A 14,542-nucleotide genomic window follows, 5' to 3' on the forward strand; every position below is an offset into this window, starting at 1 on the left:
AAGTAAACAATCTGTAGCTTGAATAATGTGAGCCGGCGCAGCTTCAAGACCTGCTCTACTTCCTAGAGCCAGTGACATCACTGGTTCTAGGAAGTAGAGTACTGTAGATCCTGAAGCCGCGGCCCAGAGAGAGAAAAAAAACACTTTCTAGTTTTTCACACTATATCCTGATTTCAGATAGACAGAGCTATGGTTAAATGGGTATGGGTAGGCCACACACTGCGTAACTAAGACACCAAGCAGCCCCGCAGACAGGCCCTTGGTGGAACCCTCAGGGGAAAAGAAACGGAGGAAGACCACGAAACACCTAACGCGGAGATACTGACTCAGAAAGGAAGCAGAAGGGTTACACCTGGAACATGCCATAAAGAACACGAAACCATGGTATTGTAGTCAAACTTGAGACTACATTTCCCGTAAGCCCCTTTGCCTCACTCCGGCACTAACATGCGTTTTCTCTGTGATCAGATTGCAATCGGATAGTGCTTGACCACTTGAAAGTACAGGTGTAAACGCCCCCAAGACACATTGAAGACGGATTGCGATCTGATCGGCCAAACCACCTCCGGAGGTGGTCAGGGATGCATTGTGATCACATTGAAGACAAGTGTAAATGCAATGTCTCCTTTCAATGTGTCCTCTCAATCCGCATACAGCAACTGTATGCGGACTGAGAGGACACCCATTTTGGGTGATCAGATTGCAATCAGATTGCAATCTGATCACCCAAAAAACGCATGCGAACGCCAGGTGTAAATTAAATCATGCTAATGTGGTCAAGCACTATCCGATTGCAATCTGATCGCAGAAAATGCATGTTAGTGGCAGGTGTAAATGGCCTCTATAGCATGGTTGGTACCAATAGATGCCTGAAGCTGGGAACAAGCTCCAACTTCAGCCTCGACTTGGAGCAATTCCGATGGTAGCCAGCAAAATGAGTCAATTGTGTGATTTCACGAGGATTTCAGTGACTAGAAATTAGCCCAAGAGAGAATGTAGTGCATAATATACTTTGTAATAGCCCTCGGCGCATTCGGCGAGGGCTTTAACGCTGTAGCGTGTTTTCCACATGAGGTTTTCTAGTTTCATATGGTACCAGAAACTTCACTCATGCGCAGAACCGCTAAGTAACACATCTTGATGGGGAGCATAGATTTATAAAACAGCTAGGATTTTCCTCATCTCTCCATCCTTGTGAGGACATGCAGTATAATTATGCTCGTCAAGAAGACAGAAGTACAACACACACACAAACACCCTACACACACACGCCTGCACGCGCACACACACACCCAACACACACACACACACACACACCCCTTCTCTGAAATGTATTCACCTTATGTTTCCCGCCCACTTTTTCTCTTCGCAATTGTATTAGTTCTTACGGTTCAGCGTTAGCCGGCCGGTTGCATTGTAAACATCGATAAACTGGAAACTATGAATGAAGTTTGGCAACATTCAGCTGCTACACTGCGGCGAGTGTGCCCACATCAGTTACATGCTCATAGCGTTACTGCTGCGAGGAGCCGATGGCTATGGCGACTGGGTGGTCGGGGTAACGGTAGTTACAATTAAGCACATCGACAGTGTTTTCTTACTGCCAGCTGGGTTGACACCAGCTAATCCGACCGGTCACAGCCAACGCTCGTCACTGCCCGTTAAAAATGTCCAAATAGGCATTATTCTGATAAACTGGTCACATATTTGGATGTTACGTTCTCATCCGGAAAAAATATAAAAACTTTATAACAGTTTGTTTTTTGCTTTTTGGCAAGTCTAAAAATGATCAAGGTAGGAGTAATCTACTTCCGGGTCTAAAACGGAATAACGATTACAAAATGACATACTGTATGCAGAAGCGTCCTGATATGGGCAAATGATAACGCGAATACAACATATGAATGACTCCCTCCGCCACCCTAATCTATCCAACACCCCTTAGTTTGTTTCAGGAAGTTGAGCAGGGGTGTTGCATGATGGGACAGATATAGTCCTCCAGAGAGGCCTACAGAGCAGCTACTGGCAGGCTCTATTTACAGACCAGCAGGAAGGGAAACGTTTCCTTTTCCCCGGGCGTGCAGCTAGTCGGGGGACACCGGCTGCAAACTGAGATTAGCAGCTGCTGTTTCTACAGGGGGGATGAAGAGAGAGGGATACAGGGAGAGAGGGATACAGGGAGAGAGAGGGAGAGGGGAGAGAGTCGGGAGACAGATAAAGAGAGAGAGAGGGAGAGAGAGAGAGAGGGGAGAGAGTTGGGAGACAGATAAAGAGAGAGAGAGGGGAGAGAGAGAGAGAGAGGGGAGAGAGTTGGGGGACAGATAAAGAGAGAGAGAGAGGGAGAGAGAGAGAGAGAGAGAGAGAGAGAGGAGAGAGTCGGGAGACAGATAAAGAGAGAGGGCAGAGAGTTGGGAGACAGATAAAGAGAGAGAGGGAGAGAGAGGAGAGAGTCGGGAGATAGATAAAGAGAGAGAGAGAGGGAGAGAGAGAGGGGAGAGAGGAGAGAGTCGGGAGACAGATAAAGAGAGAGAGAGAGAGCGAGGGAGAGAGAGAGAGGGGAGAGAGGAGAGAGTCGGGAGACAGATAAAGAGAGAGAGAGAGAGAGCGAGGGAGAGAGAGAGAGAGAGGGGAGAGAGGAGAGAGTCGGGAGACAGATAAAGAGAGAGAGAGAGGGAGAGAGACACACACACACAAGAAGAGAGAGGAGAGAGTGAGAGGCAGAGAGGACTCTGCTCCTCACTTCAGTTCAGCCTCTCAGACAGAAAGACTGTTGAGTGAAGAGGTGAAGAGGGATGGAGAGATGAAATAGGGAGGTAAAGTCATGATGGGAATCTGATACCACGAGCAAAGGGGAGCACGCTGTGTGTGTGTGTGTGTGTGTGTGTGTGTGTGTGTGTGTGCGTGCGTGTGCGTGCGTGCATGGCGCGTGCATGCGTGCGTATGTGTGTGCGTGCGTGTGTGTAAACATTGATCAGGATCTGGTAGCACGAGCAAAGGGAAACACTGTGTGCGTGTGTGTGTGTGTGTGTGTGTGTGTGTGTGTGCGTGCGTGCGTGCGTGTGTGTGTGTGTGTGTGTGTGCGTGTGTGCGTATGTATGTGCGTGCGTGCGTGCGTGCGTGCTGTGTGTGTGTGTGTGTGTGTGTGTGTGTGCGTGCGTGCGTGCGTATGTGCGTGCGTGCGTGCGTGCGTGTGTGTGTGTGTGTGTGTGTAAACATTGATCAGGATCTGGCAGCACGAGCAAAGGGAAACACTCTGACGAACGTGCGAGGGAGGCGGCCGGCAGTACTTGCTGCATACTTGAAATAACAGGGAAGTCATGATAAAAGATTTCACAATCTCTTGCTAGGACACAGCAGCTGTCAGAGTGGAATGTCTTCATATTATAATAACCATGTTTTCTGTATTCATATTCCTGTGCCACATCTGGCTGCGAAATGTGAACTTCTTACACACACATACGGTAACACTACGACTGTGTGTGGACGGTTAAAGGAACAGTTGACCCAAAAATGAAAATTGTGTCATCACATCTACTTCCCCTCGTGCCAGTTCACAAGCTTCACCCGTGTTTCAACTGGCATGAGGGTGAGTAGATGAGGACATCATTTTCATTTTTTGGTGCACTGTTCCTTTAAGATGCATGCGTTAAGCATACCATGCGTTACACAACATGTTACACAAATATAGCGCTGATAGACGACGTATATGTAAAGCATGGGAAAGATGTTACGGAGGCCGTGTTATGATGTGCGCCTCCGCCCCGCCCACCACGCACAACAATATATCATTGTGTCGGGATCTGTTGCGTAAAAGCCCGTCTGTTTTCGTTTCTTTGTTCAGAGGCTTCCTGCTGAAAATTCTGTCCTTTACCAGATGTGAAAGTCAGCGACATAACAAATAACGGAAGGGTGTGTGTGTGTGTGTGTGTGTGTGTGTGTGTGTGTGTGTGTGTGTGTGTGTGTGTGTGTGTGTGTGTGTGTGTGGGTGTGGGTGTTCCTTTTTGCGTTGCCACAAACAGCCACACATGGATTGCGTTTTGAGTTTTTCCAAGTAGTATAATAGAGGACTCTTATTCTCACTTTTCAATTCAATTCAATTCAATTCAATTCAATTCAATTCAATTCAATTCAATGGAGCCTATTCGAATAGATTTCTCTGGGTGCTTTCACACGTGTCTTGTTTAGTTTGGTTGAATTGAACTCTGGTTTGTCGTCCCTTTTGGTTCGGTTCATTTGTGCTGGTGCTGTGTGAACACAGCAGTCACACTCGGGTGCAGACCAAAACAACCGGACCGAGACAATCATTGAAGAGGTACCATGAAGGTTTAGTCCTTCCAGCGGTCGGGCCTGCAGGGTTCGAATCCGACCCGTGGTACCCCGTGGCCCTTTTGCCGTATTTCATCTTTCTCCCCTATCTTTCCTGTCTGACTACTCAATAAATCGAATAAAGGCAACAATATCTCTTGACATTGATTTTGTCCACCCCGGGAGACTATCTGAGTGTCTTATGAAAAACATAATGTCACATTCTCACATCAGGTGTGGACCAAGGAAGCGACCCATCAGGTGTGAAAACGCCCTTACTCTCTCACACACTTTGGGTTATCACCTTCACACACCCACTTCCTGCTCAGGTCTTCGCTGGGCGATGAATGAGAGATAAGAAACACGTGGTGATGTGCAGTGTTGCCAAATGGGAAATGTTGAATTATCGTTCCAGAGGGTCAAAATTATCGTTTTTGGAGGTAAATTATCGTAGCTCCCACTGAAATGTTTTATGGTCACTCTCACGATTTAGTAGGTCACGGGTTGGCTTGGTTCCAGCCTTAAAACTCATTATATAAGGATTTTTCAAAATGTCTATGGAGAAAATGAGTGGGAAACTCACTTCTGGGGCAAAACATGTCACGTGACTGTTCAGTTCTATAAACAGATAGACGTAGGATTAGAAAGGTTCAAAGAAGAAAGACGTAGGATTAGATTGATTTGGGGATTATTGATCGTACATCGTACAGAGGTCGAAATGATCGTACAAATACGATAATAGACCCTTTTCACGGTGGCCATTTTGTGTCCCAAAGGCAGGATAAACACAGGTGTACCAAAACATTCATTAGAGTTTCCAACATCCAGTCCATTTTGGTGTTCCAGTGCTGGGGTTAGTGAGTTGGTTGCACCTGTGTTTATCCGTCCTCTTAGTCCCAAAATGGCAGCTGTGAAAAGGGTCTATTATCGGACGTCTGGCAACGCTGGCGATGCGTATTGTGCCAAAGAGCAGAAAAGTGACATACAGTATATAGTGCTTGACTCTCTCTGACCACGAAAAGCCAGACTACCTACGTTCAGGTCTCAGTCCGCCTTGCCCACATGTTGTTTTCTGTTGCTCTGTGGTGCTGAAGTCACCAGTCTCACTTCCTGTTGTTACCCAAAGATGCGTGGGTGTAACACTTCAACCATCGGTTAGCAAATGTAATGGGATTACAGTGGGATTACATCTGATTACAAAGAAACGGTTTGCTCTTTGTGTTTATAGAGCGATATCATTCAGATTAACAGCTTGTTCTCAAAAGTAACCAAAGACTCATTTGCTCTTTGGGTTTATAGAGTGATATAATTCAGATTAACAGCTTGTTCTCAAAAGTAACCAAAGACTCATTTGCTCTTTGTGTTTATAGAGCGATATCATTCAAATGAACAGCTTGTTCTCAAAAGTAACCAAAGACTCATTTGCTCTTTGGGTTTATAGAGCGATATCATTCAAATTAACAGCTTGTTCTCAAAAGTAACCAAAGACTCATTTGCTCTTTGGGTTTATAGAGCGATATCATTCAAATGAACAGCTTGTTCTCAAAAGTAATCAAAGACTCATTTGCTCTTTGGGTTTATAGAGCGATATCATTCAAATGAACAGCTTGTTCTCAAAAGTAATCAAAGACTCATTTGCTCTTTGTGTTTATAGAGTGATATCATTCAAATTAACAGCTTGTTCTCAAAAGTAACCAAAGACTCATTTGCTCTTTGGGTTTATTTGCACCGATTCCTCGTGCCTAAAAAAGTGATTCTCTCTGGACTAGCCTCACTGTGCTTTCAAACAGCTGGCACAGTAGTTTCGTGATCTATCTGAACACTGGGGGTTTCACATCGGCCCAGCCAGCTTGTTAATAACCCCATAGCATGAACCACGTTCGCTAGTTCCTGTTTATGTATTCCTCCCTAAAACGGCGTTCATCCCTGAGCACACCACAAAACCCCACAGTTTCCTGTATTAGTGTTGATGTAGGGGTGAAAGACGAGGACTTGAACAAGGCTGTGAAATGCAGCGAACACGTTGAGATGAACACAGTACAGATTGTCATAGACCCAGTGTGAAAACTACGCTAAATGAATGCTCATTTTCCTTTCTGCAGGTGCCGGATACCACAGGCTAATTGCAGTCGGGCGTTTTAGTTTTCTTTCGACGTTCCCTTTCTGAAATGCAGCCAGGCACGCCTGACATCTGTTGCAGAGATGAACCCCCGACCTCGTCGTCGTAATCAGCAGCATCTCTGCCTTCACTGATGATCACCAACTAGCATCCAGCAGCCATGACCAGCGTCTTCGATCTCCCCTCATCGACCGCACGTCATTCCATTCACTCCAGTCAGTGCGCGATTTATTGCTTTATAAATAAATCAAATCAAGCTGATTTATAGCTCCAACTCTTTCCCTTTCCAGCTTCTTCCACCCTCTCTCTCTCTCTCTCTCTCTCTCTCTTTCTATCTCTCTCTCCCCACCCGCTGCCTCCCCCCTCCATGCGTTCCAACCATCATGCCTTTAAAGGTGAGGGGAGCGCATGCAGCAATAACATTATACAGGGTCTCTGGCCCTTTTCACGGGAAGGGGGGTGGGGGGCGAGGAGGTGGGGAGGGTGGTGGTGGTGGTAGAGTGATCCAAGAAGGGAGCAAGAGACAAACATTGGGAGGGGGAGCAACGATGGCAAGCAGGGGAAAAGAGAAGACTAGCAGAAGACTGATGGTGCGTTTCCACAGGAGCCGTTTTGGACACGAGGGGTCGCGACTCGCGCTGCTTCCCAGGAGTGGACGCTTGATAGGCGGGCTTCAAGATTGGTTCCTTGCTGCACCCGATTGGATGAAAACGCTGTCACTCGCTGGGCCGTCTGCCCCCTGGGTTTTCAAAGTGGAAAAACATGACGGCTCGTTGCAAACATTTGCTTTTATTATGAAAATAGTTCACCGAAATGTGTTCCTGAAAACATTTGGGGTGAGAAATAAGCCATGCGGTTGCTGAATCCGTCTTCATTTTGGATTGACAATGGTTACTTTAAACGTTTATACGTGAGTTTGGGGGGTTTCCAGAGGCGGAAAGTTGCGCTGAGCGGCCCTGATTTGCATAATAGTAGCCTAGACCTTAACTTTATGCAAATGTGGAGAGGCTAACGTCACGCCATGTCCCTCGAAACGCACCGCGGCGCTACCAGAATGCATTGCACGGCTGATGAGATAGAAAATGAGTGGGAAGCGGATACGTACCAGGAGGGTTTGCGATCGCACATTTGTTTTCTTTTTCTTTTATTTAGCGCTCACAAATGCAAACCAGGGTTTGTAAACAAAGGTCACATGTAGCTGCTTCTTGGACTGAGTTTTGGTGAGCTGTCATCCCGACAACACATTCCGGGGAATGACTTAACCCATTGATACCTGATGCAGCATTTGCGTGTATATCCCTCATTTGTGTGTGTATCCCTTTAAGACCGGTCTTAAAGGGATACACACACAAATGCTGCATCAGGTATCAATGGGTTAATCTAAGCATGACGGACTTATGTGCTCTTTGCTGTCATTGACCTTCTCTTAATGTTTATACCCAGTTAGGAACAACAAGAAGAAAGAGCTGAATCACTTGGTTCATGTTGTTAGGCCTAACAGTAACAGCTGGCTATCAGATGTCAACATCTGTCTCCAGAAAGCCTCGTGTTTTGGAGTGGTTTCCTGTAGCTGGTTTGGGTTACGTTCTCACTCCTAATGAGCCACTCGACAGTTCTCCTGAACAGGACTCGCATGTTCACTTGTTCAGGCATCTCTTTGCGGCTATTTGGTGCCACCAGACAGTCCAAACAACGAAAGCAGAAAGACCCTTCAGGGTTCAAAGAAACCGCTCCAAAGATAGATGCTTCGCTTGGCGTGAAGCTGAGAGACAGACTTTCAGAGGAGAAAGGGGGAGAGAAGACACAGGCAATGAGGTGGAGGAATGGCAGGAAATAGGGGTGGAATGGATGCATAGAGGTTAGCAAATGGAAAGCGAGATAGAGAAGGCGAAAGAGAGAAGACAGTGGAGAGAAAACTGGTACACTGGCACGTTCACCCTGGCGATAGCAAACAGTGCTCTGGTCTGCCCCATGTAATTACTTTCTCTTCGGCTTTCTTTTCCTCTGTTGCCCATTCATTTCTATCCCTGCCTCTCCCCCTCTGATCAGCCTTAGTTTATTCCTCTCCTCCTCCTCCTCCTCCTCCTCCTCCTCCTCCTCCTCCTCCTCCTCCTCCTCCTCCTCCTCCTCCTTCTCCTCCTCCTCCTCCTCCTCCTCCTCCTCCTACTACCAGATTTATTGCTGTTCCTCCTCCTCCTACTCCTCCTCCTACCAGATGTATTGCTGCTATCCTATTGGAATAAAGCAGCAACCATGCACAAAAGGATCCAATTATGCCCCGGCCTTGCCTGACAAGTGTGACACCGGTGCAGCTTGAGGTGGATGAGGCTGCTGGTGGAGGTGTTGAAGATGAGGCAGCTTGAGGCGGACGAGGCTGCTGGTGGAGGTGTTGAAGATGAGGCAGCTTGAGGCAGACGAGGCTGCTGGTGGAGGTGTTGAAGATGATGCTAAATGTCAAGGGAGGGAGCGAGCTCCAGCGGCCTGAAGTAATTGCACTGCAGTAACAGCAAGAGAGGAATAGAGAGCACCTAAAGAAGGTCGGTCTAAGTAAACAAATCAATATCACTGTTCACTGTTTGGGTCAGAAACGTGCTGTTGTAGCGTCATACAGAGGTTCTCCTGTGCCACGGCTGCTGTCTGGTTCTCCAAACAGTAGTACCTGATACAATCCCACATCAAATGATCCAAACTATCCCTTCAAGTCAAGCAGCACTTCCCTCGTTGGGTCCATTAGCTCACAGGGGCCACGGGGGACTTTGAGGTTTCTGACAAGCTAATAAGCTAGCGTGTGACAAATTGGACTTTAGACTAATTGCTTCATTGATTTGTGCTTCGGCAACAGATTTGATTTCACGGCAGGGGTGATGTATGATGGCGGATGCTGGCAGCTGCCCTCATTTGACTTTGAATTTCTCTGAATCGCTGACTGATCTGAGTGTGTGCACAAAGCACGCTTGTCCAATATGCAAAACAGGTCGAGAGGTAATCAGAAACATCTCAGCCACACCGGCCACACTGAAATTAACTGAGTAGCTGCTCTCCCTCCTCCTCTGGACAGCAGCTGTAGAGACTTTCAGAAATGTCCAGACAGGCAGCCAGACACGACTTAAGAGCCAAATCCGAGCGTGCCGACACCAGAACACGGGCGGATAAGAGTCACAGAGCAGACAATCACCAGGCTCAGCGCTCAGAGATGACATCAGATGATCAGAACACAATACGAGTCACAGAGCAGGTAATCACCGGCCCAGCACTCGGAGATCAGTGGGAGGAAAATCACCTGCAAGCTGAAGCAGTCAGATCGCCACCGGCACAGATCAGCAGATGGACTGACTGACTGACTGACTGACTGACTGACTGAGGGAGGAGGACTGACTGAGCAAAACAAAACTGAACGTAGCCTATATTTATGATAGCGTTAAGTAAAAATGATCAAAAGTACTTCATTTTTGACCCGTCTATTTATGTCTATTAAGACTTTGATTTGAAGGTCTTGATTTTCCTCTCAAATTCATAAACTTTCAATGATTTCAAGAACCCGTGGGAACCCTGGACATTTGACTCTCGCACTTGTTTTATTCATCACAAAGCTGGGGCCCAGCAGGTAACCCTATACACTCACAGCAAATATAGATTGTAGCCTATTCATTTGCTATTAGTAGTGCGACTGCAGCAGGTAGATGATGCCTTCACATCACTCAACGCAGGATAAAGAGAGAGTTCCCTGATTGACCCTATAGGCTAGAACCTAGTTCCTCATTGCGCGGCTCGTGAGACGCTGGCGGCTCCCGAAGCTTTAGTTGGCGGCTCTAATAATTTTTTTTTTTTTTTTTTTTTTTTAAAGATCTTTTTTAAAGATTTTTTTCCCCCTGCTCTCCCCAAATTTTCAATAAACCTTTATGACATATTATTACAATGCAACAATACTGGTGTTGACAGTAATAGAAGGTGCCAAATCATTCAAAACAATAAGCATTTTGCTTTTAGGAGTATTGTGCCAGCGTGCAGCGCTGTTCCAAAACGTGTCAACGTGTGTCGTTGCCTGGGAAACGCACATCCCATAATACAACTGTTCGCATCGCATCCCATAATAGTATGATGATACTTGGGATGCCATTGCGAACATAGATGTGAACAGGTTAGCTAAAACTTCAGCGTCGCCAGCGACGGCCCCCACCGTTGCGGTCGGGGTACGTTTCGAAATCCCTCCAGGCCTGAAAGATTTTCTTTTTTTTTTTGTGATCAAATTTTTATTCAATTTTGTCAAATGAAGATCATTACAGCGGTACTATAAATAGTACAAGGAGTCATATGCATACATACAACAATTGACAGGCTATATTTATATCACCAATGCCTTGCAAAGAAAAAAATTAAAAATACATGTTAGGAGTAAGGAGAGAAAAAAAAGAGAAACTTAAGGGAAACGGACAAACAAAACAATAATAATAAAAAAATAATAAAAAGTACAAGTACAATAAAAATATGGACACTAGAAATGTGTATATGTGTAGATCTTATATCCTATCAGAGTGACACCTTAGATCTGAACAAGAGGCTCTGGGTTTGAAAGAGAACCAATAAGGATGTCCCAGGCCTCTACAGTTGATGCCCGCGCTTTATGAGTTACAGCTAACGATCTTTCTATGAGGGCAATGTCCCTTAAATGATTCGACCATTCTTTTGCTGATGGGGGGTCGGGGGTGAACCATGAGTGAATTATGGTCTTTTTGGCGGCAGTTAAGCCTGCGAAAATAATTTTCCTAAAGGCTAACGTGGTATTATCACTAAGAGTAGAATCATCATTGAAAAGAAATAACATAGGTTGTTTAGGAATTGGGAATTTCAGAATATTCTCAAGGCTCTCCGCCACCTTGGACCAAAGGTTACAAACAGAAGGACATTCCCAGAAAACATGAAGATATGTTCCAACCGTGTTCTGGTTACATTTAGTGCAGTTTGGGCTATCTATAAGCTTCATCTTGAAGCGCCTGTATGGTGTAGCATAAAATTTATGAACAAATTTGTAATGAATGAGCTGATGTGCCGGGTTTTTTGATGAGATGAAGATGTTTGTCCAAATATTGTCCCAGTCAAGCGGAGGGTCCTGTCCCTCGAGGTCCCGATTCCAGGAGGTAATCACCCCCAGAGTTATGCATTTTTTAGAGATTAAATCATTATAGGTCTTGGACACCAGTCCAATGGAGGATGTTTGAGGGCTAATCCAGGTGTTCAATGGATGAGAGGGTAAAGGTGCATTCCACGGCACTCCATGTGCACGAATTGCTGATTTCAATTGCAGGTACAGGAACCAGGAAAATCCAGGAAGGGAATAAGTCTCTTTGAGTTTTTGGAATGAGAGTAGTCCATTCTCATCATACAGATCCTGAAGGCTGTGAATCCCCTTAGAGGCCCAGCTATCTTTGAAGTATGGACCAAAATTCTGAAGTAGATTATAGTTGTACCAAATTGGGGAACGAACACAGAGTTTGACATTACAACCCATATATTTCTGTACATCAAACCAAGTTTGTAAAGAGCTACCCATAATTGGACCAAACATTCTGCTTGCTGATCTAGGTTTTACTCCACAGAGCAGTACATCCACCAATCTATGTGGTTTTACCAGTTCCTGCTCTATCTGGCGCCAAGGTGTAACCGCTTCCTCGTCACACCAAGTTGTCAGTGACTTTATCTGGAATGACCAATAATATAATTTGAAATCAGGAAAGATTTTCTAGGGGAAACTGGTATATATGTGTGTGTGTGTGTGTGTGTGTGTGTGTGTGTGTGTGTGTGTGTGTGTGTGTGTGTGTGTGTGTGTGTGTGTGTGTGTGTGTCTGTGTGTGTGTGTGTGTGTGTGTGTGTCTGTGTGTGTGTGTGTGTGTGTGTGTGTGTGTGTGTGTGTGTGTGTGTGTGTGTGTGTGTGTGTGTGTGTGTGTGTGTGTGTGTGTGTGTGTGTGTGTGTGGAAAACAATAAAACAAAAAAATGGTAGGCAGGTGTGCTTGGTTGGGGTGGCTTTTGGTGTTTTGCGGTAAAAGTGGCTCTCCTATTGACTTTGTCCTGCCAGTGCGGCTCTCATCGAAGAAATAGTGAGGATCACTGGGCTAGAAGATACTGACAAAGGGTTAGGGTTAACTTTTTCATCTTGGGACCCAAAATATAAATTTTGTGTGTCCCTGGGACCCAAACTCACAAAACAAATACGGTAATGAGTTACCATGACGACCAGTTGGCGACCCACTCCCCACGGATCCAAATTGGGTCCCGACGTCCCGACCCATACACTGTTCTAGAGTAGACCGATATTGATAATGTGATGGATGATATGTTTGGGGTGAGTATTTGTGCTTTCATGCAAGAACATTTTGAAAATCATTCAGTAATGATCATTAGTCATGTGTAATCAGTAGGATTTGATGAGAGCAGGTAGGTAATAATTGTTCATTTTACTCCAGAAGGGGCTAATAATACAGTAAGTTCAGATAATGTAGTGTAACACATTGCATTTGAGACCAGGAAGAAGCAACATTAAGTTCACAATATTCTGCCTAACCAAAATCCCTGACAATATCCAGTCTCATCTGATGATATCGATAATAATCACCCAGCCCTAAATTCTCCCCTAAATCCCCCTGAGAGAGACACACACACACACACACACACACACACACACACACACACACACACACACACACACACACACACACACACACACACACACACACACACACACCACAAACCCAGGCAATTTCCCTTATGGCAGATTATCCCCGCATGCAGGCCTATATTTGATGCTTGACTCCCCAAAGCAATTTGAGTACCATCATAGCATGTGATGCTTTACTGCGCCAAAGTTAGCGTGCCATCATGGTGTACCATGTGATGCTTTACTGCGCCAGTTAGCGTGCCATGGTGTACCATGTGATTCTTTACTGCGCCAAATTTTGCGTGCCATGGGGTACAATGTGAGGCTTTACTGCGCCAAAGTTAGCCTGTTACGAATGCCATTCATTTCTGCACAACGAGTCATTTGGTTGTTTATGAGGGGGAGAGGCCCGGGGAGACAGACTGATTATGCAAACTTAATGGACTAAATGCCATCACATCATGATGGCATGCCACAACAATTGGAAGCCATAACACACGCAGCTGGCAGCTTGTATCCGGCTGCATCCTAGCACTTTTACAAGTCTGAATAATAGCTGCCAACGAAAACAGATAGCAGATACAACCGTATGAGTCAACGTGAAATAATCCTCACCCTGGCACTGCCGTGGTTAATGTTGCAAGCAAGCAGCTCTCGCTTGTTGCAAGACTTGATTGTATGGACTACCGTTTGCATGTTAGTGTGCGTAATTCATCACATTGTAGACATGCATGCGGTATCCCACTGTGGTTGACACGCTTCTAAATATAATTGAGGCAGCCAAAGAAAGACTTCGTGCGTAAAAATGTCCAAAATGAGCAAAGTGGCCCCTCCACTAACAGACAAGTTACACACTTTCAGTCTTATATCTTACCTTCAGAGTTTGAAGACTGCCATGCTCTGGGAAGGCGAGGCTCTCTCTCGTAACAGTTGTGGAGTGGAGTGGTGTGCGCTGCGATGCAAATGCGTTACATCACCATCGCCATCACCAAACTCGAACCGCCTATTTGGCTATGGCGAGAGGCGCAAATGATCCAAACCCATGTGAACTCAAACTGGCGATCCGCGGAAGAGGCGCGTAGGATACACTCACTCGATACAAGTTGTGTGTGTGTGTGTGTGTGTGTGTGTGTGTGGTGCAGAGGCAGCTGGACCGCATGTCCCAGCTGTGCAGCGCAGTCGCGCACTGCAGAGCCACAGTCCCGCCTATTAGTATGACAGCACCATGTAGCGGCTCCTCACACGCTTTCAAATACAGTTACATGCATGGTGACATGATAGCAGCTACTTTATCGTTTTGTTTTGGCATAATCTGATGGGATATGTCGTATTTTTAGTAGTCTAATATTTATTTAGCCTATTTAGGCTCTTTATGTATTTGTTTATTTATTGTTAAACATAATAAATAGGCTGTGCACGCCACGGTGCGCATAGATAGACTACAGATATATGCACAAGCACAGCACTA

At 45.7% G+C, this 14,542-nt stretch overlaps 1 protein-coding gene across 4 annotated transcripts in view; it reads right to left on the reverse strand.

Annotated features, from left to right (window-relative positions):
• LOC310780031 (RAS guanyl-releasing protein 2-like) overlaps nt 1-14,218 on the reverse strand; it is a 65,369-nt gene extending 51,151 nt beyond the window's left edge. For all 4 annotated transcript variants that reach the window (XR_014552894.1, XR_014552895.1, XM_083640567.1 and 1 more), the window contains exon 1: nt 13,949-14,218. The gene's annotated coding sequence lies outside the window, so the exon portion shown is untranslated. The remainder of the gene's footprint in view (nt 1-13,948) is intronic.
• Between the last annotated feature and the right edge of the window lie 324 nt (nt 14,219-14,542).

This window comes from Poromitra crassiceps (genome assembly GCF_964638095.1).
Source record: "Poromitra crassiceps genome assembly, chromosome: 7".
Classification (NCBI taxonomy): Eukaryota; Metazoa; Chordata; class Actinopteri; order Beryciformes; family Melamphaidae; genus Poromitra; species Poromitra crassiceps.